The sequence below is a fragment of the Marmota flaviventris genome, chromosome 19 (genome assembly GCF_047511675.1).
Source record: "Marmota flaviventris isolate mMarFla1 chromosome 19, mMarFla1.hap1, whole genome shotgun sequence".
NCBI lineage: Eukaryota > Metazoa > Chordata > Mammalia > Rodentia > Sciuridae > Marmota > Marmota flaviventris.
Genome location: NC_092516.1, coordinates 27,210,117 through 27,236,304, shown reverse-complemented (window position 1 = coordinate 27,236,304; position 26,188 = coordinate 27,210,117). Strand labels below are relative to the sequence as shown.

At 61.7% G+C, this 26,188-nt stretch overlaps 1 protein-coding gene across 4 annotated transcripts in view; it reads left to right on the top strand.

Annotated features, from left to right (window-relative positions):
- The first annotated feature begins 200 nt into the window (after positions 1 to 200).
- The window catches only part of Gtf2ird1 (GTF2I repeat domain containing 1), an 80,493-nt gene continuing 54,505 nt past the window's right edge, over positions 201 to 26,188 (top strand). For all 4 annotated transcript variants that reach the window (XM_071605402.1, XM_027948541.2, XM_071605401.1 and 1 more), the window contains exon 1: positions 201 to 319. The gene's annotated coding sequence lies outside the window, so the exon portion shown is untranslated. The remainder of the gene's footprint in view (positions 320 to 26,188) is intronic.

Sequence of the window (26,188 nt, the reverse complement as noted above, 5' to 3'; positions counted from 1 at the left end):
CCGGCGGGCGGGCGGCGGCGGCGGGCGGGCTAATCCCGTATGTAAATGGCAGCCAATGGAGGGTGGTGTTGCGCGGGGCTGGGATTAGGGCCGGGGCGAATGGCTGGCAATCTTACTGGGATTACAGAACAAAGAGCCTCCCGCGCCCGCTCTCGGCTCCGCGCCCCGCCCTCCGCCGCAGCCGCCGGGGGTGGGGGCCCGCAGCCCCCGGCCGGCCGCCCGCGCCCTCCGCGCTCCGAGCTCTCGGCGGCGGGAGCTGAGTCCTGGCCGCGGGCCGGGCCCGGGGCGCCGCGGGCCGAGCGCTTGGGGATCCTCCAAGGTAGGAGAAAGTTTGGCGGGGGGCGGGCGCCCCGATCGGCCTCCGCCCGCCAGGTGCTGCGGGCCGGGGTCCGCGGGGGGCGCGGGCACGTGACCGGGTCATCCTCGGCGGGGGAGGCGAGGCCGGCCGCCCCCACCTGCCGGGCCCCGCTGCCACCCCCGGCCCTCCGGCGCGGGGTGCCCGGCCGGCGCCCGCAGGCTGCCGCAGTTGGCGAATGAGGTCAGTGGGCTGCCCGCGGCTGGGGCGCGGGGCGGGGGCGGCGGCCGGGATGGGGGGCTGGGAAGGCCGCGGTCCGCCCCCCCCCCCCGTCCCCCGTCCTGCGCCCCGCGCCCGCGCCCCCCACCCGCGCGGCCAGGCCCGCCCTGCACGCTCTGCCGCGGGTGGCGGGGCCTCGGCGGGGCCTCGGGGGTCCCGGGGAGGGGGCCTTCCGAGTGGCGGCACCGAACCCGGTGGGGGTGGGGGAGACTTAGAGGACAGTGTGGGGGGGCACAAAGGGCTCCGTGGCGTGGGGGGGGCACAAAGGGCCCAGTGCCGCAAGTTGGGGGAGTGGGTCTGTGGGTGGTCTCTGAGTTCTTGCACATGGGCGGGGAGGGGGAGGAGGGGCGCCAGGGTGCCTGATGCCTCTCCACCCCCACCCTGAGCCCCTGGGAATGGTGGCCTGATAGCCACCAGTAGCCAGGGACAAGGACCGGGCCCTTGCCTGGGCCCAGGGCAAGTGGGGGTCCCGCAGTTGAGACTTCTGCCCTCCTGCAGAGCTGGAGGGGACTCAGGCTCTGTGGGCTGGCCCAGTGACCCCGGCTCCCAGGACTAGACTTCTCCTGTTGGCCCAGTGCCCCTCTCACAGCTGAGGCACTGGAGCTTGCCATGCGGGGGTCTTCCTGTGGGCATGTGGGCAGCGTGGCTCTCAGCGGGAGTGTGATAGATGGTGTGGGGATGCCCTGAGCCTGGAGGGCAGCTTCCAGAGGAGCGGGTGATTTGTGGGGGCTTCTCTTACTGCTCAGAGCAGAGGGGAAGGGCGGCCGTTGCCACCCTGGCCCCCTCCGGCCATCGCTTACCCGGTGTGTTTGGCTGCCCTGTAGCCTGGGCTGCTGGGACCTTGGCAGTGGCCTGGGGCCTCGGGGCTTGGGAGGTGCCTCGCAGCAGCCCATTTATTTCAGCAGCGTCATTCCCACCGGGAAAGGGCACAGGCATCGATTATTTATTCGGAGCAGGAGGAAGTGGTGGGAGGCTGGTGGCTGGTGGTGGGGAGGGGCTGGTCACCAGGGCAGCCACGATGGAGGCCATCAGGCGGGGGCCATCATGAATCACCTGTTTGGGCCCCGGGTGTGAGATTGACTTTGGCCTCTTCTGAGCAGGTACCAGCCTGGCCCAGAGGTGACAGAGTACCAGAACCCCCAAACTGCTTCCGGGCCGTGGGAACCTTGCCCCCGTACCCCATTTTGTATCTGCCCTGAGGATGACCTAGAAATGATCAGTTCCAACTCCGAGGGTCCCAGAGGACCCGCTGGAGGAAATGAGGAAAGGTTGGGACTCAGCCTTGCTCCTTCCACCTCACTTGAAATATGGGAGAACTTAGGGATGGAGATGGCAGAATGGTCCTGCCCAAGCAGCGTGTTCCTGGGTGAGCTTAACCTACTTAATAGACTGTCGTCTGGGTGCGGAGAAGGCTGCGTATTTGCAGTGTGTTCATCACAAATTATTTCATCTGTTCCTGTGGGGCGGTCTCCTGGGAACCCTGGAGCCTCTGACACAGCTTTGGCGCCTGAGAGCTGCCTGGGAGGTGCAGGGACACAGGCTGGGGTCTAGGGGGTGGCCATCCTGCAGTCTCTGCAGGGGCCAGGGCCTGCAGGGCTGGGTGGGTAACAGGTTTGGTGACAGCTCGGTTGTCTGGCCCCAGCTGTGTCTCCATGATGTGGTGGGTGACAGCTTGGGGGGATTCGTGTCTGGAGCGTGACCTTGGAGCCCCTCATTGGTCTCACAGTCACCCTTGTCCTGCGTGGCTCTCTCTGCCCACCGGCTCCATCTTTGGCCTGCCTGTTGGACCCTGCCGGCCTCGCCCTCCCAGCCTGGCCTCCACACACACTGCCGCCCTCGCCCGGTGTCCTCAACCTCCGGGGCTCTCCAACCCTTCGAAGGGGCTGGAGGCTTCCTTAAATGGACCCCCTGGCTCAGGTGGAGGCGTAAGTAAGGCTGTCCCAACATGGATCTCACTCAGATCTCATGTCTGTCCTGGTGGCGCCGGGTGCGGGCAGTGGTGGAGGTCTGGTCCTCAGCCACCTGTTGGACGGCCCCATGAGGAAGGAATGGATGACGTCCTGCTGCCTGGACTCTGCTGCCTTCCTGGGTTCTCATCTCTGTGGCAGGGTCCCCACAACAGGAGCTTCCGCTCCCCGGGACTGGGGGCCACTTTCTCTTTCCCCGTCGCCCACTGTTCGCCCAGAACCTTAGCCTGAGGCTGTGCCCCCCGCACCTCCTCCATCCTGCCCCTCTCTGTTCTTACTCTGCTGTCCTTGGGCAGCCAGGGACACAGCCAGGTTCTTGGGGACTAGGCAGCTCCATGGGCCCTGCAGAGGCCACAGGGCCACCCGGGGAGCAGGACCTGCCGGGTTTATTCACAAACACCTGGGAGCAGAGCTGGCCCCCGGCGGGGGTGTGGGCCCCATGCCTAGCCGGGTTCAGTTTACTGAGGGGCTTCTGGGAGGGAGTGGGACCCGTGGGACAGGGGAACTTCCGGGAACTGGAAGGAAATTCCCAGCAGGACCTTGGAGCTGAGGTGGGGGGACATGAACACAGCTGGCCAGGAGAAAGTGGGATGGGGCCTGTGGTCGGCCACAGGGGACATTGGAGACTTCTGGGTGTAGGTGTCAAGGTTCCTGGTGGAGCAGGAGGGCCAGCCTCCCGGAATCCCTCCAGTGGTCTGGGGGAGCAGGTCGCGCCCTGGCTGGGCCTGGAGTGGTCTGGACCCCACTGCTTTCTTGGGGCGATTCCCAGCCTGGTTGTCTGCGCAGCACAGGGTGTGGCGGAGGGCGGGCTAGGTGGGTGGAGGGTGCTGCAGTGAGTGGGGGGGAGGGAGGGTGTCCCGTGTCTCCCTCCCTGGCCTGCTCTTTGGATCCCGCCCCTCCTGCAGGACTGACCTGGCCTCAGTCCCCTTCCCTTCCCTCTGACCTGATGGGCTCTTAGGTTCCCTGGCTTCAAGGATGTGGAGGATGGTCCAGGCCTGAGCGGGGTGGGGGGACCTTGGCCTGCCTTGCCCCCCACCAGGTGCCCAGGTCCTCCATCTCAGGGACATCTGACGGGGGTGGCCACTCAGTTATGTCAGACCTGGCTGAGAACAGCGAGGGGCTCAGCACCGGCTCCATGTGTTGCTGAAAGCTGGGTCCTTGTCCCCCATGCAAACCAATAACTGGGACACGGTTTTGAGAAAAAGAAAAACAAGGCTTATTGCTTTGCTGGCAGAGGAGGGGCACAGGGGACTCCTGTCCCAAAGGCTGGGATTCTGCCCATCACCGGGAACAGAGTTTTTAAAGAGGTGACTCACAGGCTACACTCCCTGTGTCCTCTGAGTCGTAAGTCACTTGTTAGTTTGGGAGTTGGTCATTTCTGAGACCTTCTGGTGCCATCTCCAAGTCTGGATGGCTTTGTCCCCATGGTGGGTGGTGCTCAGGACAGAGAGCTCTGCCTAGGATGGGAGGAAGGTGACCTGTCTCCCCTGAGACTGGGGAGGGGGAGGTGAGGGAGGAGCAGGCAGAGGAGGAGAAACATGTCCACTTGAAAAGTAAGTCGCAGTGGCCGAGCAGCAGGGGCTGTGTTCAGAGTGTCAAGTGGACACAGTTCCACGTGGAGGTGAGTTAGCGGCAAGGTTGCGCTGGGTCCCCACGCGGGCTTGGGGCAACTCAGGGCTGTCTTGAGTAGAGCCTCCTTCCCAACACCCTCCTCTTGACCCTGGCCTGGGCCCGCTGACCTGGAGCTATTTGTGTGCCCACCTGTTGCCCTCCTTCAGGACCACCTGCTTCGCGTTGCCTGGTTTAGCAGACAAAGTCCAGGACGCTCGGTTAAATTTGGATTTCCGTAAGCAACAGATAATGCAGCACTGGGGACGGACTTATACCAAGAACTCGTCATCTGGTTCTTACTGGGCCGGAAGTCCTCTGCCCTGGGGTGTAGCTGGGCCTGGAGTTGGGGTCTGGGCTCCCCCTGAGGCTCTGGGGACATTCTGCCACAAGCTTCCTGATCCGTGGTCCACCTAACTTCCTGGGGTTTTCTCCAGTCTGTGACCCAAGGGCCCAACATTAGGCCTGGGTGACCTGGAGGGTGAAGTGTGGATAGTCTCTGGTGCTCTTGGGGATCCCCAACCTGGGAATCCCTTGTTTCAGGGGTTTCTGTGCCAATGTGGTCCTAATAGCATATTAAGAAATGGTGGGCTGAGCACAGTGGTGCTCACCTGTAATCCCAGCGATTTAGGAGGCTGAGGCAGGAGGATCACAGGTTCAAGGCCAGCCTCAGCCATTTAGAGCCTGTCTTAAAGTTAAAAAAATTAGAAGGACTGGGGCTATAGCTCAGTGGTAGTGCCCTCCTGGGTTCAACTGCTAGTACCAAAAAAAGAGAGAGAGATGCCGGGAGGAGGGAAGTATCCAGAAATACCCTGTTAGAATCCAAATTATGATTTTTCCATCAAGATTTGCAAAAGCCGAGGTCCGAGTACTAGCAGATGGTTTCTCTGACAACCACCATTCAAAGGTGGGGAGATCCTGCCTCTGGGGTGGTGTGCATTTGGGGCCTGTCCCCTTGGGTGGATTGAGGTGTCTTAGTACCTTTGCTGTTGCTGTAACTGGATGCTGCAGGCCAGGCCTTGTTGAAGAATGAAGGTTTACCCAGGTCCAGGGCACTGAGGTCCAGGACAGAGGGTTGCATCTGCTGGGGACTCTACAGAGTCCAGAGGTGGCCCGGCAGGTCATGTGGTGACAGCAAGCGTGCTCCCCAGGTCTGTTCCTCTTCTTATGAAGTCACTAATGCTGACCCACGGCCTACCCTCATGCCCTCATCTGCTGCTCACCTCTTAGAGGGTCAGAGTGGGGTCACATTTCAGCGTGAGTTTGGTGGGACTTCCACATTGTGGCAGGTGGTCACCGGGAATTGGCAGCATCCCTCCATGTCCATATCACTTGTCACCCCTACCCCAGTCTGGGCAGTTTGCTTGGATTAAAAGTGAAGATGGTGCTTCCCGACTTGCCCGGCCCAGGCAGCCTGGGTGTGTGGGTCACCTCAGAGCAGGGCTGGAGTGCAGTCAGGGTGGGAAACCACAGGTGGCAGGTCGTGGCTGGGTGCTGGGTACTGGGTAGCTCCAGGGTGCTGAGTGGCCGTGCCGAGTGCTCAGCGGGGAGGGGAGCCAGCAGCTGGGGGCAGCGTGGGCCTTTCCCCTCCCACACTCTCCTGCCGGAACCCCTTCTGGAAACTTCTAGAGGGCAGCATGAGGTTAGGCCTATTTGCTGGGGGCGGGGTCAGGCTGTATTTTCTTGCTATGGACAGAACCACAGGAAAAGGGAGTCTGTCTGTCCGTCACCTGCCTGTCACTCCTCCAGCCGGTGAGGCACCTGCAGGGCACCAGGTCTGGGTCTCGCTGGGAGCGTGTCCTCATTCGGTTGTGGTTGGGTCTGAGGGACAGCCTGCCAGCTGCCCCGCCCCCTGTGCCTGGCGACCCCTTTGCAGTCAGTCCCCTCACTGGCCCAGGCCCTGCCGCTGCTCCTCTGTGGCTTCTGCCTCTAGTTTTGCATTTCCAGTGTCATAGACGTGGGATCACAGACGTGGCCCCAGAGACTGGCTTCTCCCTGGCCGACGCCTTCCCTGGCAGTGGCTCTATGGGGTCCTGGTTCTGTTCCAGTCTGGGGCGAGGCAGCTCCGCTGTCCTCTAGGTGGAAACCCAGCAGACGGGCCGACTGTGCCCTGTGCCCCTGGGACTACCCAGGAGGAGGGGTGCCCCTTCCTCATTTCCACCGCCAGGCCATCTGGGGGGCGGCCCTCGGCCTGCACCCACCCTTAGCCCCTGTCGGGAGCTGACCCTGCACCGGGAGGGCTGCACACCTCGGTCCTCAGAGCTGGAATTTCATCCGGCGTCTCTGGTGACTCATACCATGAGCCCCGCGATGAAATTACAGCTTCCTGCTGCCTCCTCTCCCCGGAGCCTCCGAAGTCCAGGTGGGCTCTGGAACAATGGATGCCGTGGGGCCGGGACAGCTGGAGGGCGGGGGCGGCGCCAGGCGGGGACCTGGCAGGGCCCTGTGATGTCTTGCCCACCTCTGTGCCCTGCCCCGGGCAGGGGTCCCTGGCCTGCGTCTGGTCCCTGCACCTGCAGCTGTGCAGCTGGGGATTCTGTGCTGCTTCCAGGGTGGGGCGGAGGCTGGGGAGATGGGAGGCTGCCCGGCAGGAGCACGGTCACCTTGGGTGGGCTAAGTCCTCACCCCCCCCCATTCATGTTTTGTGTGTGTGCCAGGGATGGAACCCAGGGGCGCTTACCCCCACATCCCCAGGGTGAGTTGCTTAGGGCCTCCATAGGTTCTGAGGCTGGCTTTGAACTCGCGATTCTCCAGCCTCAGTGTCCCCAGCCATTGGGATTACAGGCGTGGCCCCCGGTTTGTGCATCTTTAGACGGGGAAGAGAACTCTTGGTTCGTGGGGCGACCGTGAACCCCAGCTGGGAGAATTTAAGCCCGTGGGTGACCAGAAAGCCTCGTGGGGCTCCAGTTTCCCGGGTCCCTTTGTGCCAATTAGGACCGTGTTCGCAGGAGCCGCCTGAGAGCACTCCAGGTGAAATTTTGGTTAACAAAACATTTGGGATCAGCTGCTGCCCGTGGTGGCCCTGTAGGAACAGTGGCTGTCCCCATGAACCTCTGTGTGGGCAGCTCCCAGAAGCCCCTCATAGGGCCACTTCAAGCCTGCACGGGTTGGCTGCATGTGACGTGGCACCTGCCGAATCCACAGGGTCTCAGATTCTCCATCTAGAAAATGGAGGTGGCAGCTGGTTGTGGGTCTGTGCGGGGTTGCTGGGTACGCGTCACCAGTGGGGACCCAACCAGAGCTGTCCATCTCCCTCTGGCAAACCACGGGTGTCTGGCTTCATAAGACCGTCCCCTGGGTGACAGCATGGCTGGCGTGGTGTCCTAGAGTGTAGGCTTTCGGGGTCCTGGGGTTGGAGCTGGGGTGGGCAGGCGGGTGCTCTGCCCTGAGTTGCACCAGCCCCGAAACTTGGGGGTTTGAACTTGGGGCCTGAGGAGGTGGACCTGGCCTTTCCCGATGAGTCAGGGCGGCCCCAGCGGCACCTCAGCCCTGCGCCCCACGTTGCCCCCGCCCCGTGTCTCCTCAGAGCCTGGCCTCCTGGGACCCACCCGGGCACCGGCACTCGGCGGGAGGCCTGGAGAGACTCTGGTCTGCCAGCCGGGTGCCGTGGGGCCTGGGTGCTCCTGGGTGGCGGCCTAGAGCAGGTGGGACCCTGCCCGCCCACCCACCCAGCTCCAGGGTGGTCCTGGCAGCCCCCGGGGTCCTGTGTGGCGCCTGCTGGGGCTCTGTTTACCCAGGAGCTGGTTTTTCAGGTGTGGTGGCTCTGGGGTGGGGCCCGGCTGGGAGGGAGGCAGGGCCTCTGGGAAGGAGGGGGCGGCCCCGGTTCCCCAGAGCATCCTGACTGCCAGCGGGGTGTGGCGCGGGCAGGTGGGCAGACCACATCCTCCCCGTCGGATCTCGGTCCAGGCGCTGGGTGGCTGTGTGGGAGATGCTCTGAGAGGTCTTGGCTGCCCTGGGTTAGGCCAGGGCTCTCCCCGGCAGTGCCGCAGGGCTCCCCACTTCACAGTGGGGGGGTCGAGACACCAGTGCCTTTGAAGGCAGGCAGATGGGACTTCAAGTCCCAGCCTGACCACTGGCCTGCTCTGTGGCCTCGGGCAAGTGACTTCACCTCTCTGAGCCTTCAGGGAGCCATCTAAGTTAGCTCTGCTGTGTGGCACGGGACTTGGGAAGCTCGCCGTGTTCTGCTGGCAGAAGCTGGCCACCATCCCAGCTAAGCACATTTTCTCAACTTGTCACATGATGACCTCAGAGGCCAGCCCTTCAGGAGCCTCCACTCCTGAGAAGGAAGCTGGGCACCTGGTCCCCGTTCTGCGCTTGCCCGTCACCTGCGAGCCGCGGCAGGGCTGGGCCTGGTCCTGCCTCTGCAGGGAGAGCTGTCCGCCCTGCGCCCCGGTGCTGGACTGGGTGCCAGTGTCTGTCCAGGGCTGGCACTGCCAGGCAGTGGGACGAGGCTGGTTTTGTTTTTGTTTTGCTTTGGTCCTTGGTGCAGGGCTGGCACCCGGGTGTGGCGCAGGCTCTACCATGAGCCACGTCCCCCTGGACTGGTGTTGGGGGCCTGCGACTCCATCTCCCTGTAGATGTCCCTGAGAGCTGGCTTTCCAAGGAGCAATGGGGGTGGCTTAGGGAGCGGAAGTAGGTGGGGTGGGCACCTAGGGGGTGACAGTGGGGACAGGGAGCGTGTGCTGGGGGGTGGCGCTGGCCGGGTGGGGGCCTCCCTGCCAGGCAGCACCAGCTCCCCCAGCTCTGGGAGAAGCTTCCCCAGGTGGCCTCGTGGGGTGGCCTCGCACCATCCCTCTGTGCAGCCAGCGTGTGCCCCGCTGCGACCTCTCCTGGGTTCCCCGCATGACGGGCCACTCTGCCAGCCACATCCCGGCCCCGTGGCTTTTCCCTGTGTGACGTCCTGTGCCATCAGCTGGGCTGATTCCTGCTGCAGACCTCAGCTTGGATGTCCCTGAGTGCTGGAAAGTGTCCCCAGCCCGTCCCTGCTCCAGGCTGCACCCCCAGCTGCCCCAGTTGCAGGCACCCTTGGCCATGCTTGTCCTGCCACCTTTACGGGCAGAGCTGTGGCCCCCCCGTGGGTCAGGTCCCCAGCGCTGTCCCCCCTGCATCCCCTCCTGGCCCTGGAGGAACGTCCAGGAGTCAGAAGCAAGGTCACGAGGGATTTTGGTGGGGGTCCCTCCATTCCAGTCCTTGCCATCTCACCCCGTCCCCCGGGGCTGCCTGGCCAGCCTGGCTGTGGCACTCAGGGCATCAGATGGTGGCAGTGGCTCTGTGACTCCCTGAGCCGGGTACAGCCCAGCTCAGGTCCCCTCCTTGAGGAGCAGCTGGTGAGTGGCCTATGGGAAGCAGAGCCGCGGCCTGAGCCCCACACCTAATGTGCGCAGCTGGGTGAGGGGCCAGGGGCCACCGGCGAAACTTGGCCTTCGGCTGAGTCCCCTGGTTTTCAGAGCCCCTTCCAGCCCTGCGGGTGGCCCTGGGGACGGTTCACGGTCAGTGGGGGGTGCCTTGCCATAGGTGATAGCAGGCCTATGCAGAGGTTGGGGCAGAGGAGTTTACTCATTGCAAGAAAAGCCCAGGGGTGGGCAGCTGGGATGGGGCTCAGCAGTGTCTTCAGGGACTTGAGTCCCTGCCCTGTCACATTGTGTGTGCGCATGTCTAGTACTGGGACTTGAACCTGGGGGCGCCTACCACTGAGCTACAGCTTCCTTTTTTTTAAAAGACTTTTAGTTTGAGACAGGGTCACTGGGTGTGGTGGTTCTCGCCTGTAATCCCAGCAACTAAGGAGGCTAAGGCAGGAGGATCACAAGTTGAAGTCCAGCCTCAGCTATTTAGCAAGGCCCTAGCAACTTAGTGAGACTCTATCTTAAAATAAAAAGGGCTGGGGGTGTGGTTTAGTGGTTGAATGTCCCTGGTTCTATCCCTGGTACCCCCTAAAATGTTTTTTTGAGACAAGATCTTGTTAAGTTGCCCAGGCTGGCCTGGAACCTGGATCCTCCTGCCTCAGCCTCCTGAGTCTTTGGGATTACAGGCGCGTGCACCACCACACCTGACTAAATGCATTTTCAAATTAGTGTATTCTTTTCTTTTTTGCAGGGGGGCACTGGGGATTGAACTCAGGGGCACATAACCACTGAGCCACATCCCCAGCCCTATTTTGTATTTGTTTAGAGACAGGTTCTCACTGAATTGCTTAGCACCTCTCTTTTGCTGAGGCTGGCTTTGAGCTCGTGATCCTCCTGCCTTAGCCTCCCAAGCCACTGGGATCACAGGCATGCACCACCATGCCTGGCCTCAAATTAGGCTATTCTATTTTCAACTTTTTTTCTTTCTGTTTTGGTACAGGGAATTGAACCATTGAGCCACATAGCTAGCCTTTTTTATTTTTTAAGACAGGGCCTTGCTAAGTTGTTTAGGGCCTGAGTTGCTGAGGTTGGCCTCAAACTTGCAGTCCTCCTGCCTCAGCCTCCTGAGCTGCTAGAATTGCAGGTGTGTGCCACCATACCCACCTTGCCTATTTACTAGTATTCTTAATTAAAATATAATCACATTAAAATATTATTTATTTATTTAGAGACAGGGTCTCACTGTGTTGCGCAGGCTGGCCTCCATCTCCTGGGCTCAGCATCCTCCTCCTCAGCCTCCTGAATAGCTGGGATCCTCAGGCAGGCCACCACGCCCAGCCTGCTCTGTGCTTTTGAGCCAGGAGTGGTCGAGATGGAAGGGACCCCAGGACATGTTGGCCTCTTGTCTTTTTCCTATGGGGAAACCAAGGCCCAGGGCTGGGATGCTCGACTCGCAGAGCCCTGCGGGGGCTCGGGCATGGGCTCCTTGTGCTCCTGCAGGTGCCGCCTGGTCCTCGGGAGGCGGGAGGGGCCCGTGGCAGCGGAACAGCTCCTGGCAGGTTCTGGAGCAGACTGTGGTGACTGGACAGGGACAGGGGTGCAGTCAGTGACAGAGCCTCCGAGATGCCCTGAGGGAGGAGAGGACGAGAGTGTGATGACACCACTGTGGAGTGTGGCCAGTTCTCGTCCCCGGGGACAGGCTTGGGAACGTGGCACCGCTTCTGCTCTGTTTTTTTTGTTTTTTTTTTGGTACCAGGGATTGACCTCAGGGGCCCTCAACCACAGAGCCACGTCCCCAGCCCTATTTTGTACTTTATTTAGAGACAGGGTCTCACTGAGTCGCTTAGCCCCTCGCTGTTGCTGAGGCTGGCTTTAAACTCAGGATCCTCCTGCCTCAGCCTCCCGAGCCAGGTCCGGGCCATCGCGCCTGGTTCCTGATTCTGCTCCTTAGAGCCCCAGGTCCCTCCAGCCCTGTCTCTTGTCCAGTGGAGCCCAGCAGGCAAGGTCCTCAGGGTCTGCTGGGTGAGGCTGACCACTGGGAAGGGCTTCCCAGGGGAGGGACCCCAGGCGCTGGCCTGGGCAGTGCGAGTCTTGGTGCTGTCCCCTCAGGGTCCTGCATCTCCATGCACCCCAGGGTCACGTCCCCCCTGGAGGGGCTGCCGAGGGCGCTGGGGATTTCTGGGGCACTGGGTGTGGGGTGGCAGGTGTGCATGGCTCAGCTCAGGGCTCCCTGTTGGGTGGGGGCAGTGACTGCTCACTCCCTTCTGTGCCCGGGGCTGGTGAAGCAGGGGTGCCCTGAGTGACCCAGAGCCTGGGGTCTCGGTCATGGCCAGCCCATTCCAGGACCTCTCCTGCCTCGACCCACCCGAGATCCAGGAAAGCCCGTGACCTTGGCAGCGCGGGACACTTCTTCTGCCGCGTGGCCGGCTTCAGACTGGGTGTCACCTCCATACCTCTGGGGTCCCTGCTGGTGTCCAGGGCCCACCGGGCCTCCAGAAGTCTCCTCAGGGTTTCCCCACAACCTGGGGCCAGGCCCTCACCCTCCAGCCCGGGAGGCGGGACGGCGTGCTCGGAGCAGCCCAAGGTGGGGCCGCTCGGTCTCCTGTGGGCCAGGCCAGCGTGGGCAGTGGGCCGGACAGAGGGGCTGATGGGGCACTGTGCTGAGGCTCTGTTTAGGGGACACCGGGGACCAGGAATATGCCTACTCTGGGTCCTAGCAGACTTGGTTTGAAGCTGCCCCAACTCTTCCTGCTGTGTGACCTTGGGCAAGTCACTCAGCGATTCTGAGCTTCCACACCTCCATTTATGCCTGTTGCCTGAGCACAGCACCTGCTGATGCTGACCCTACTGGCTCGATGTGACCGTAGTGTCCAGGAAGTGGTCCCAGGCCCTGCTGGGCCTGTCCTTCAGTGAGGGGGTGCACAGACAGGCGGTGGTCAGCCCCCTGCACCAGGGCCTGGCTCCCCTCCCCTCTGCTCTGTGAGGGAGTGGCAGAGCCTCGTCAGTGTCTTTCCCAGAGTTGAAGCCTGGGGTCCAGAGAGGGCAAGCAGGTGGCCTGGCCTCACACAGCCCTGGAAAGGGGAGAGCAGCTTTACCCCAGGGCCCGGGGGCCTGGCCCCTGGGGGTTCTCCAGGTGACAGTTGGTGAGCGGCTGCCTGACATTGGTGTCAGGGACAGCTCCCAGTGTTCCTGTGGGCTGGCCGCCTGCCTGCTGGGCCTCAGCCGTCCAGCTGTGGGCTAGCTTGCAGGACCCATATCTGTCCCCTCCCAGGTGCCTCAGGTGTGAGAGATGCGCCAGCAGAGGGACGTGCGGAGCCTGTGTGGGCACTCGTCCCCCTATAAAGCCAGACGGTGTGAGCTGCCCTCCATGCACTTCACCTGGGGGCTCCCTGGCCTGGTGGCCCTCAGTGGGTCTGCAGTGGGTACTGAGTGTGTGAAGGGAGCGCCTGGGCTCGGGGCCTGTTGGGAACGGGCCGCGGTGTTTGTGTGCAGGCGAGATGGGCGGGTACCCAGGGGATGGACATCTGCCCAAACCTGTCTCCACTCCAGTGTGTGGGAGGAGAGCCTGCTCGGGAGCCGGGCAGCACAGATGCAGGTCGCCGAATCTCTGGGCTTTGGTGTGCCCGCCTGTAAGTGTGTGTGAATGTGTGGGCTGCTGAGAGTCCTGCCCGGCCCCAGAGAAGGGGGTGGATGATGGGAGACGGTTGTATTTTCTGTTGCTATAACAAAGTATCTGAGACTGGGTGGTATATAAAGAAAAGAGGTTCACTGAGGTCACGGTTTGGGAGGTTCAAGAGCATAATGCTGGTGTTTGGTGAGAGCCCCTTGGTTGTGTCACAGTGTGGTGGCTGAAGTCATGGCAGGAGAGATCCTGTTGGAGCAAGGAGGGGCCAGCCTTGCTCCTTCCATGACAACCTGCCCTCCTGAGAGCTAACTCAGCATAAATCCCACCCAGGGCTTGCCCCCGGGGACCCAGGGACCTCCTGCCAGGCCCCACCTCCTAAGGGTCCCACCGCCACTCTTTTGGGACCAGGCCTCCATCTAGCACAGGTGATTCGGGCCACACCCCATGCAGACAGTAGCAGTGACTTGTCACCCGTCAGTGCCCAGCCTGGCCTGGCCCCCGGGAACCCTGCCCTGTGCTCTGCTCCCCCGCCCTGTGCCCGGCTCCTGGTTTCCCTCCTGAACCTCCATCTGGCCTTTGAATCCAGTCCTCCATCCTGTCCCGAGCTCTGGTCCCCGTGAGCAGTGGATGACGCTGTGGGTGACCAGGTGTCATTCAGCTCCTCCTCCCCCAGGTCAGGGTCCCAGCCTGATCTGCCCCGGTTCTAGGTGCAGGTGAAGCAGAGGCAGAGAAAGGGCTTGCACTTAGTTAGGGTCCCCGGCATCCCATAGGGTGCGGGGCGCAGGGGCAGGGGCTCAGGGCAGGCTCGGGGAGGGGAGTGCCTGGTGGAAAGGAAGAGGACGGGGTGCAGGAGGGCATTTGAGGAGAGGCTGAACCTGTCATTTTTTGGTACCGGGGATTGACCCCAGGGGCGCTTAACCACCGAGCCACACCCCCGCCCTTTTTTATATTTTGAGACAGGTTCTCCCCGAGTTGCTCAGGGCCTCCTTAGTTTCTGAGGCTGGCTTTGAACTCGCGACACTCCTGCCTCACTCTCCCAAGTTGGAGGGATTACAGGTGTGCACCAGTGTTCTTGGCTGAGGCTGGACCTATTGACTGCAGAGAGAGGATGGCTGGAGGCCCAGAGTGACCGTAGAATCTGGGGGGCGGGGACGGGCAGGAGGCTGGATGCAGTGTGGGTGTCCGGTGGTCCTCCCAGCTGGGGCAGAGGCTGCGGAGGCCTTTGGACGACTCCCAGCCCAAGTTCTCATTTCACACATGGGGAAACTGAGGCCAGCGGGGGCCAGCATCTGGCTGTGCCTGAGGGGGCGTCTGGAGCTGGAAGCCAGGCCTGCCTCAGCCCAGGCCCGGCCCGGCCCCTCCTGGCACCGCTCCCCCCACCGCGTCTGCTGGGAGGCTTGGGCAGAGGCCAGCTGGGTGGGTGGGGCGGGAGCCAGCGCCCCGGGATTAGATCACCCCTGCTCTGGCTCGCACAGCCCAGCATTCCCCGACAAGAGGGGCCTGGCGCTGCTCAGCCTGGGTCTTCTGAGGAGGAGTGTTGACGTCTGGTGTGTGCGTGGGGTCCCGGGAGACCCCCGGGGCCTCGCCTGGCTCTGGGCTGCCTCCACCGGCTGCTGCCCCTCTGGCCCCTCCCCACTGCCCACCTGGCCCCGGCCTGTGCCACAGCACCAGCTCGGTGGCCCAGCTGGCCCAGCACCCTCGAGGCCCTCCTTCTGTCCCCAGCTCCACAGAAGCTAAAAGCAAATATGTGTCCCTACAGCACAGGGCCAGGGCTCGCTGCTGGCCCATTGCCAGCCTGCCACATCTGGGGACAGATGTGTTGTTGGCGGGGATAGGAGAGCCCATGTCCAGGCAGTCCCTGGGGAGGTGCAGCTTAGCAGGTGACGCCAGGTGACACAGTTGTAACTTCCATAAGGGGCGCTTGTCCTCCGAGGCCCTGGGCCCTCCCCGTGCAGGGATCACCCCAGCCACTGGCACCCTTGGGCCCCAGGGCTGCAAGGCAGGGAGGGGCTGAGTGTCTCCCCGGGTGACCAGCTCCTGAGAGCAGGTGCACTTGAGCCCGTGTCTCCCTTGTCCTGCCTTCAGGGTGGGGACCAGGGGTGCTGGGGCTTGGCCCGCTTCCTCCTATGTCCGCTCTTGGACCCGCTCACGTGCTCAGCTGTGCGCCACGTGACATTCTAGTTGACCGGCTGAATATATGGTGGTGGCCCCATGAAGTCGCGCTGTCCAGGGACGTCACAGTTTGTTCATGATGTTGGCCGTCTCAGTTGGTTCATGATGTTGGCAGCACCCAGAATCACTGCGGTGGCCTTACTCCCACTGTGGCCTCGTCCTGAAGGTGCGTGACAGAGGGCCTACTGCAGACCAGGCACTTCCGGGAGCTCCCAGGGCCGTGGACACTGCTCCCGGGTAGGGAGGCAAGGTCACCGCCCTGACTGGCCCTTTGTGTCTGACCTCCAAGCCACCTTCTGTGCCAGCCTCCCCTCTGTGACAGGGCCCGTGGTGAACAGCTCAGAGAGGGCAAGATTGTGTAGGCGCACAGGTTGAGGGTCCGGTCCACGGTCGGCCAGCTCCACGGCTCTGTGGCCTGAGGTGACCAGACCATCACGGCAGGAGGCCCAGGTGGAGAAAAGTGGGCAGCTGGTGGCAGCTGGGAAGAATCCAAGGAGGGAGTGGGGATGGATACAGTCCCCAGGACACGCCTCCAGTGACGCACTTTGTCCCCTGGCCCTATCTGCCTGCAGCTCTGCCCCTCCTGCAGGGCAGAGTGTTAGCCCTTCTAATGGGTCAATCCACTGACCGTCGGAGCCCTCCTGATCGGGCACTTCCCACCGCCCCATCTCTGAACATGGTCATATTGGGGACCGAGCCTTCAGCCCATGAGCCTGAGGGGACATTGCAGATCTGACCATAGCACCTCCCCAGCAGACGGGACGAATGCAGAGCTCTCTGTGGCTGAGGACCCTGGTGACCCTCCTGGGGTGGCCTGGGCCTTTGAGAAGGGGGGGAGACCGGGAGTCCTGGCCTTGGGTGGGGGACCCTCTGCAGGACCCGGGAGCCCGGCCCGCAGCCCAGGGCCAGTTGTCCCCATGCAGCCCCGCTCTTTCAGGGGCCTCTGGGAGGTGGCTCTGCGCCCTTTCCCTGCTCCCCAGACCCCGCAGCTCCACCTCCACTGCCCCCGGCCGCTGCCTGGCCCCCTGCCACTCTCCTAATGCCCTCTGCTGTTTTGGTGCTGGGGATCGAACCAGGGCCTTGTGCATGCGAGGCCAGCGCTCTCCCAGCTGAGCTCTGTCCCCCGCCCATCCTGATGCCCTCTGATCTGCCTCCCTGCCACCCCCAGTCCCACCTCCCTGTGGTCTCCTGTGTCTTCTTGGCCTCAGTTCCCTGAGTTCTCCATCTCCAGCCTCCCGGGCAGGGTCATCCACATCAGGGCCTCTGCTGTACCCCACGTTTCAGAGCTTGTCCCTCCAGCCCAGACCCCCGCAAGCCTCCAGCCCTTTTGTGCACAGGTCACAGAGGGTCCCGGGAATCCTGTGGTCCGAGACTCAGCCTCCTCCTTCAGCGGGCACCAGGGTCCCCTGGATCATCTAAGCCAGAGGCCTGGGGTCCCCCCACCCACCGGGTCTCCACTCTTCCTTCCCAGCCCACTGCCTGTGAGTGCAGGCCGGCCCCACTTATGCCCTAAAGCTCGCTTGCCCTCGCCCACCGACCGGCCCTGGGCCGCCCCGCCCAGAGGCCCTCAGAGGCTCCTTGCCGAAGCGCCTCCTGGGGTCTTTGCCTGACTTCTGCAGCCAGGCCCGTCCGCACCCACTGCTTCCTGCCTGCCCTTCCCGGCCCTGGACGTTGCAGCCACTCAGCTGGGCCTGTCCCCACCTCGCCCACTCCTGAGCCTCTAGCCAAGGCCGCTGCCCTGCTCTGCCCGACCGCAACATGTGGGCGGCCCAGGCTGGCGGTCGGGTTTCCTGGGCAGCCAGGCACTTGGCACCCCTTCAGAGCCTTGCTCAGCATTGGCGTCCAGGAGAGGTGGGTGCTGCAGGGCCGGGAGGCATCCCCCGAGGCGGTGGCATCCTGCTGGGACGTCCACTAGTGCAGCCTGCCTGGCTGCCCTTCCCCGCCCTGGGAGTGTCACCACGGACTGTCCCTGGAGGAGGCGTCCTACTGGGGGTGAAGTGCATGGAGGGCCCCCGGGCGACCACCGCTGGCCGGGCGCATCACCCTGCTGTCTGTTAACCTCATGTTTTTAAATTCCAGTCATCTGTTGTTCTGTTCCCTCCCAGCCTGGGGTCCCTCGAGGGTGGGAGCACCCACCGTTGGTCCCAGAGCTGTGTAGGACCAGGTGTCCTGGTCCACATGAGCTGGTGGCACATTCCCACCTGCATGGTGATCCCCTGTGTGGCAGAGGCGGTGGCCGTGGGGACTTGTCTGTCCGTGGGCCTGACCTGAGGACCCCTTAGCCGGGACATGGGCTTGTCCTGTTCCCCAGCCAGGGCCCCTGCCAGGAGCTGCACCCGCCCGCCCGGGAGGCCCTGCGCAGGCAGCCTGGAGCCTGTCTCCAAGGCCAGGACGCTGGTTGCCATGGGCACGCGGGCCCAGGCAGGGCCTCCAGGGCTCATCCTGGTCACCAGGCAGCTGCCCCTGCCTGCCAGGAGCCGGCTTTAAATAACGGGGGGAAACCTGACCCGGGAGGGCTGTCTGCCCAGGGGTGGCCTCCCCACCTGGGGGGCAGGCCCAGGGAGCTACACCCCTCCTGATGGCCCAGGGCCCTCCAGCTGTGCCTGGGCAGGGTAGGAGGTCCCCTGTGGGAGCTGGGTCCCCTGCTCAGTCTGCTGCCCTGAGCTGGGAGGGGTGACTGACTGGCTGGCCCTCTGGGGGGCCCAGACCTGCAGCTAGGCCCAGGCCTGCCGCCCTGCTGCCCACTCGGTTCCCTGGGAAGCTCCTGGGCCCGCCTGCCGCCCAGCCCGGGACCAAGCCTTGGGACCCTTTTCCTGTGCCGGGTGGGGAGCCCAGTTGCATGATTTGTTTTTAAAAGCACGAGATTCCTGTCCCGTCTTTCCAAATGGTGATGGACAAACCACTGACTTTATAAAATGCATAAAAGCAAAAGGAATGGCAATCAGGCGCGGATCTGGCCATAGAGAGGCTGTCTGCAGCTTCCCTCCCTCCCGGGCCCCTCTGCATGTCCCTGAGGCCATCTGCAGGGGCAGGGCATCAGGAGCCTGCTCTGGCCTGGCCTGTGTGTGTCCTGAGTGCTTCTGTGACTCACCGTGTGCTGCATCTTTGCGTCTTGGATACATTTCTCAGGATAAATTCATAGAATGAGAGTCTTGGGTTCAAGGGTGGCGACGTGGTTGAATGTAAACTCTGTGAGAGTGACGCACACGCATAATCCCAGCAACTCAGGGATTGAGTTGTCCCAGCGACACAGGCCAGTCTGGACAACTTTGCAAAACCCTGACTCAGAATACAGAAAGGGCTGGGGATGTGGCTCAGTAGAGCCCCCCAGGTTCAATTCCCAGTGCTGGGGGGAAAAAAACAACCCCACAATTTTTTTTTCTTTTTTGACAAATGTCAGCAGGTCACCAAATTCCTTTGCACAGTGGACCGCGTTGGCCCAGGGCCTAGGCAGGGTGGCTGGGGTTGAGCTGCTGTCAAGTGCTTAGCCATAGGTGAGGGTCTGGTGTTGAGACGTTCCCTCGACTCTGGCCTGAGGAGTCCTGGAGCAGATCCCGCAGCCTCCAGGCAAGGCCCTCGGGTGTGCAAACAGTTGGAAAGGACAGTGTGCTGTGTTCGGGTGCCTGGCGAGGTGTCTCAGGACCTGAGTCTTCTACAAACTTTTGTTGAGAAGAAAAAAGTCATTTATGACAACTGGGCAGCCCCTCCCCCAGGTCACATGCAGACCAAGAACACCCCCAGCTCCCCAAAGCCCCTGTCCCCACCCTGCTGGGCTGGCTGCCAGGGCCTCTGACGTCTTTGAACTCTGCGCTGTGTGCCCTCGTACCCGGAGTGTTTTGTCATGGTTTCGACACTCAGCCTTGCTGTTGCGTGAGCAAGAGGCTGGTCCTCCCTCTGATGTCTTTTCCAGCTGACCAGGCGCCAGGGTAGGAGGGGATGCGTTGGGGGCAGACACACAGGTGGCTGCCAAAGTTGGGATCCCGTCTGGATTGTTGCTCGTTTTCCAAGAAATAAAGTTTGCTTCCCTGAAAGCCCCCTGGGGAGCAGGAGAGGAGCGATGGGGGTGCAGCTCAGTGGTGGAGGCTGCGCTAGGGCACGTGAGCCCCCATGGGGTCCCCAGCACCCTCTCCCTCTCCCTTCCCCGCAAATCCCAAGCTCAGCTCCCCAGGTGGACAGAAGTCAGCTGACCGACCTCCACCTGCTTGACCCTGCAGGTGCGTGTCTCCAGGTGCAGAGGACAAGTGGGCAACATCCAGCCCTAGGGAGGGAGCATCTGTTCATCCTGGGACGATCATCCCAGTGGGCACTGCTTCTTTGCATCATTTGGACCTTCAAACTGGCTTTTTTTTTTTAGTACTGGGGATTGGACCCAGGGGTGCTTCACCACTAAGGCACATCCCCAGCCCTTTTTTTGAGGTGGGGTACTGGGAAGTGAACTCGCGAACTTGGGCGCTGAGCCCCATCCCCAGCCCTATTTTGTATTTTATTTAGACACAGAGTCTCACTGAGTTGCTTAGGGCTTGCTGTTGCTGAGGCTGGCTTTGAACTCGCGATCCTCCTGCCTCAGCCTCTCTAGTGGCTGGGATCACAGGTGTGCTCCACCGCGCCCTTTGACCTCAGACTTCTTTGAAGTTGACATGAGTGAATCTGGCCTTCATATGGGGCCTCGGGAGCCAGCGTCATGAAATAGGGGGCCTGGGGGAGGAGGTGAGCCGCAGCAGGCATCAGCAAAAGGGCGAGTGACTGTGCTCAGTAGCCATTGCTGGTGCTCATCTCCGTGGTCACTACCTGCAGGCACCTCGTTCTGGGCCCAGTTTCCAGACACTTTTTTTTTTTTAAAGAAGAAGCACAGGGGACTCCTGTCCCAGAGGCTGGGATTCTGCCCACCAGAGGGGCCGGGTATTTCTAAAGAGGTGATTCATAGGCCACACTCTGGGTGTTGTTGGTTGGAGTTGTAACTCACTTGTTAATTCAGGAGATTTCTGAGATCTTCCGGTGCCATCTCCAAGTCTGGGTCACCTCATTCCTGGGCTGGGTGGTGCCCAGGACGGAGAGGTCTGCCTGGGGTTGGGGGTGAGGAGTGATTTTGGGGGAGAGGAGTGCAGGGAGTGGGGGTGGAAGGAGAAAATGGTGTCCATTTACGACGTGAGCCCCAGGCGCAGCCCTGGTCCAGGCCTGAGGTAGAGCCTGCCACGCTCCCCGCTCTCGGAGTGCGCCTTCCATTCCTGTGGAAAAGTGGGCGACAGTCTCTCCAGGCCGCCTCCTGTCGAGAGAGGGTGAAGTTGGGGGAGGTGACCAAAGTCCCGTTCTCCCCCAAGGGGGCGTGGACAGCCCTGGGTGTTGCTGCCCGGGCCATCTGGGGGTCTGGGTTCCTCTTGGTGCAGTCTCACTGCTTGGCCTTTGGGAGTGGCTCGATCCACACAGCGTGTCTTCAGGGTCCCTCCATGGTGTGGCCTGGGGCAGGTGTGGGTAGAGGGCGTCTGCTTACCTGGTAACTGGGCAGTGGACCCTGCGTGGTGGTGAAGAGTGCAGGTGTCCAGAGGCCTGTGGGAATCCTGCATCCTGGAGTGCTCCCCACCGTCACCTCTTTCCCAGCCTTAGACGTGTGCCAGGTGGGAGGCTGGCCACCTTGGCTGGAGGGGACAAGGCTTTGTGGGTGGGGTTGTGGCAGAGGGAAGGACACCCTTCTGCAGACACCTCAGTGGGAGGAAGCAGGTGCGGCTGAACATGAGGCCCCGGGCTGACCTCCCACAATGGCGAGGTTGATGGACAGGGCAGCTCATTGGGCAGCACAGAGCTGAGGCCTTATAAAAGTGGGTCCCATCCACCCATCACTGCTGTCTGACCTTCCTGAGGGTGCCGGCTGGCGCCCATTCCACAGGCGGTCAGGGCGAGGTTTGGGGGAAGGAAAGCACTTGCTCATTGGATGAGGCCCCGGGAAGGCAGGGCCTCTCTCTCATTCTTGAAACGTGCCTGGAGTCGGAGCTTTGAGAGTTATGGGATTGGTCGGTTCCAGGGTGTTTGTGTCCCATCCTATTGCAGAAGTTATTTGAAAGACTCACCAAGGAACATGGCAAGAGGGGTCTGGGGACATAGCTCAGGGACAGACACTTGCCTAGCGCTCACCAGTCCCCCACTTCCATCCATCCCCTCTGTCACAGGCAGTGGCTTTGATCATCCTGATCTAAGGGACTACAGCCTCCAGACAGGAGACGGAGGGGTTAGCCGCCAACACCTGCTCTCTGAGAAGTTCTGCCTGTGTCTTTGGGAATGTCTCACTGGCCAGAAGCTGTCCCATGGCCATGCCTAGGTTGCAAGGAGTCTTTGGTATCCAGGGGACTCGGTTCCAGCACCCCCAAGGCAGGCACCCCAATCCAAGGAGGCTCAAGCCCTGTGGGTAAAATGGCACGGGATTTGCCCAGGCCCTGGGCACATGGCCCGTGTGCTTTAAGTATCTCTGGATGACTTAATGTGACTGGCATGGTAGTAGCTGCTATGCCGCATAGTTGAGGGAATTATGGCAAGAAAAGAATCTGTTCAGTTCAGCTGCAGGTTTTATTTCTCAAATATTCAACCCACAGTTGGTAAAAATCTGTGGATGTGGGGCCTGGCTGTGTGTGTTCCAGCCCCTCGAGGAGTTGGGGAAGGGGAGAAGGTGGCTATGTGAGGCCTGAGTGTCCACAGGGTTTGCCTCAGGGCCACGCACACCGGGGATCCACGGGTTGGCAGTTGTGACCAAATGACCCGGCCAGCACAGTTGTAGAAGAGACAAGGTTACCCGGGGGCTCCATGCCCACCTGGGGTCCATGCCCACCTGGGGTCCAGATTCTTGCTGTGGGCGGTCACCGCACAGGATGTCGCTCTGTGGCCACCGGCTGGGAAGGAGATCTTCTGTTGTGAAGTCAGCCGAAGCCACAGCCCAGCAGGGGTTGCTCCAGGCGGCCTCAGTGGGACGCCTCTGGCTGCAGGTGGAGGAAGCCCATACGGGACGTGGCCTCAGCAACGTGGACTTCTACTGTGCAGCGTGAGGCCTGGAGGTGGCTGGTCTGGAGTCACAGAGACCAGGTCCCTCCAGGGTCTGCTGCTCTGCAGGTGACCCCTCCCCCCCCCAGTGGCTCTTCTCAGGTTGGGGTGTCCCTGCAGGAGGAGGCCACCCCAAGACCCTCTCCAGGCACAAGCTCCCCAGGAGCTCTCTGTCTCTGTGGCCAGGACTGGACCAGTGCTTCTCCTTTCCCAAGTCCCCCCATGGGAACTGGAGGGCCCTGATCCAGTCTGGAGACCCGGCTTTACCCTCGGGCCTCGGACCACAGTTGGAAAGTGTGTTCTTGTCTCCACTCGTGCAAGAGTTCAGTCCCCAAATCTTGTGTTAGTGGCTTTAAGGGTGTGGTAACAAACCAACTAGGGTGTTTCGGGTGGGCTTTGGGAAGTGGTTAAATTTGGGTACTGGGATGGGCCCCGAGCACCTGCCTTTAGATGCCAAGGCACAGTGGGCGAGCTGGCTTAGCAGGAGGAGAAGGGCCTGGGAGGGTGGCCTTTGGGGTCTGGGCCTGGGTTGGGACACAGGTGTCTTGACCACACTCCAGATCCCCTCGTACCACACTGCAGCCAGGTGTGAGACCCCCTCTGGCTCTCAGTCCACAGAGCCTGGCCTCCTGTGTCCTCCCTTAGCTACAGTGGTGGGTGGACGATGCGGGGTGGCCAGAATTCAGGGCCATGGGTGACACCTTCCCCACTGGGGAGCCCCTGGGGCAGGAGATGAGTATCCAGGGGGAGGGTGGGTCTGCCAGGGAGGAAGGATGTCCCCCAGCTGGGAGGGGAGAAATGTCATTTTGTTTGTTCTCTCGAGCTGCTTTTTGGAGAAACAGGCATATGGCAGCGCTGGCGGGGGCGTGCTTGGGTGGCGTGTGAGCGGCTTTGCCTTTTGCAGGGCTGGGTTTAGTTTTTCCGCCGGCTGCTGCCCGCCCCCCCAGCTGGCCCACAGGGCAGAGACACGAGTCAGAGGCGCTTCCTGGGTGTCTGGAAACGTCCGCTTCTCCAGAGGCCCTTCTGGAGTGTCCAGTGGCGAAGGGCTTGGGGAGTTCTCCAGCAGACCAGGCCTGAGCCTTGCAGAGAGAGGTCTGAGCTGGGGACTGCATGTCCAGGGCAGAGGGCATGGGCAGCGAGGGCCCCTCCGAGCCTCAGGAGGCTGCCGTAGCAGGTGCAGGCTGGTGTCCCTTATCCACAAAGCTTAGGGCCAGACGTCGTGGATTTCACATCTCGATGGATTTTGCGGTATTTGTCAGAATGTCATGATATACATGTCTTGGGGACCCGAGTCTACGCTTCTGCTTCATGGACACCTCATGCATGTGGCCTGAAGGTGATTTGTTGCTGTCATTTGTACCAGGAATTGAACCCAGGGCAAGTAACCTGAAGCCACATCACCGCCCTTCTTATATTTTATTCAGAGTTAGGGCCTTGCTTAGTTGCTGAGGCTGGCTTTGAACCCACGATTCTCCTGCCTCCACCGGTGGGATCACAGGTGTGTGCCATGGTGCCTGGCCCCAAGGTGGTGTCTCCAGATGCCTGTGTTGGCGTCCACCCATCACGTAGGGCTGGGGTGGAATTTTCTGCTGTGGCGTTAGGGTCCCTGCTCAAAAAACATAGTGTGTTTGTTTGGAGCATTTTTTGGTCTTGGAGCATTTCAGATTTGGGATTTTCAGGTCGGGACGGTCCACCTATTCCACGCATGTGGTGCCTTGCAAGAGCAGCGTGTGTATTTTCACAGTTCTGGAGTCCAGTGCGTCACCTGCGGGCTCAGATCAGGGTGTGGGCGGGGCCGCCATTGAGCAGAGACTCAGCCCTTTGCTTTCCCAGCCTCTGGGCTTGTGGCCACGTCCCTGCAGGTTCAAGGCCAGCATCTTCAAGTGTCTGTCTGCTCTTGGCCTTCGCTTCTGCCAGTCCCCACCCCCACTCTCCATCATAGGGAGATGTGATGGCCTCCAGGGCCTCCGCGTGTCTCCCTTCTCAAGGTCTTTCAGTGTGTCACCCCCGAAGTAGTTTTACCTTAGAAGGTGACATTTATAGGCCCCAGGGATGAGGACGGGGGTGTCTTGTCGGAGGTCACTTTTGAATCTACCAGGCGCTCCTAGGGGCAGATTTGCCACCCTTTGTGCTGTGATGGACAAGGCCTGGGAGAGGAGGGCAGCTGGGGATTCCTGCTGACCCTGTCCTCTCTTCCCGCCTCAGCCCTGTCTCCACTGGTCACCTTGGACACGTGTGCATGCACCTAGACCATCCACCAAGCTTGTCCATGCTCCCAGCACTGCCCCTCGGGCCCGGCCTCTGCCAGGCCTGCGCTGGGTGTGCCAGTGACCCCCGAGACAAGTCACCCGGACCTGGCTACAGCATATGACAGTCCCCTCCTATCTCAACCTCTCCCTGCTGGGGGTTGACTGGGCTGGGCCAGGTGGGTCTTGCCCAAGTCCTGTCCCGTGGCTGCATTGGAGGGTGGCCAGGGTTGGGGTCATGTTAGAGACATCGTCAGGCGCTAGCCTGGTGCCTGGGCTGGGGAGACGGCCAGAGCCTCTTGGGCATCTCTCCCTTTTTTGGCATTTCCAGGACGGTTCTGTCAGGACAGCCAGGGTCTCGTGGCCACTGTCTCAGAGTAGGTGGGAAGTGGGGACCCTCGAGCATTCCCAGCTCCTTGGCTGCTTCAGGGTGAGCAGTGAGGCCCGACATCAAGAGTGGGGAGTCAGTCCTCACCACTCAGTGGGCCAAGGGCCAGAGAACCCCTAAAGCCACTTCAGGATGACAGGCTAGTGTAGAGTCTCCTGGGGCCTCTGGATGGCCCGGAGCGAGTGCAGGCTCCGGTGGGTGTGTCCCCTCAGGCTAGCCGGCTGCTCCTCGCGAGGACCCTGAGCGTGGCCCGCAGAAGCACAGCCGGGTTCTGGAGCCAAGGGCCGGGTCCAGCGGGAGCTTGTCCTATGGGCCTGTCCCGGGTCTGGTGGCCTGTGCGGCCCAGTTCACTTCGCGGGGTGGTGTCCTCGGGGTTCCTCGTGGCGGGCATCAGGGTTCCCTTCCTGAGTCAGTGTCCCCACCCGCTGTCCTGCGTGTTTTGTCACATGCTCACCTGTCGGTGGCACCCTGGCTGCCCCGCATCTGGCACTGTGCGCTGAGCCGCAGGCCTCAACCCTATCCTGGGTCCTGGGTGGACTGTGGACGTGGAGCTGCTGGTCCCTGTGACTGTCTTAGAGGTGTCGAGCAGTGATGCTGTCCCCATGGTGGCCGTGCCCATGTCCACTCCTGCCACGGTGCCTGGGCCTCCGGCCCCTCCATGGCATCTCCAGCTCTCGTTCACGTGTGGTGATTTTTTTATAGGAGCCGTCCTACCCGGTGCGAGGCGATGTCGCACTGCAGTTTTGATTGGCATTTTGCTAATGGCCAGTGATGTCCAGTTTTCATGTGTCTGCTGGCCATTTGAAGGTCAGGAGACCTGCCTGTCCGGGTTTTCGTGGGCTGTGGGCTGTGGTGCTGTTGCGTCTAGGGTTCTGTTTATGTTGATCCTCATCAGATACAAAATCGGCAAGTATTTTCCCCATCCGCGAGTCGCCTTTTCTTCTGTCGACATCGCCCCAGACGTCCTCCCCTTTATCCCCGGATGGCCAAGTCATGCTTCTCCCTTTGCTCTGTGCAGACGACCCTGGGCTTCCTTTCACGTACCCAGAGAACTCCTGTCCCCACTTCAAAACCCGTCTCAGCCTTGGCTGGCAAAGCCCTTAATTCCCCCAAAGTAGGTAAATGGAAGGTGGGAGTAAAACACGGGCCACCTGCCAGGCCCAGGGGTGCCTCTGTCGTCCCAGCGACTTGGTTGCTTGAGGCAGGAGCATCACAAGTTCAAAGCCAGCCTCAGAAACTTACT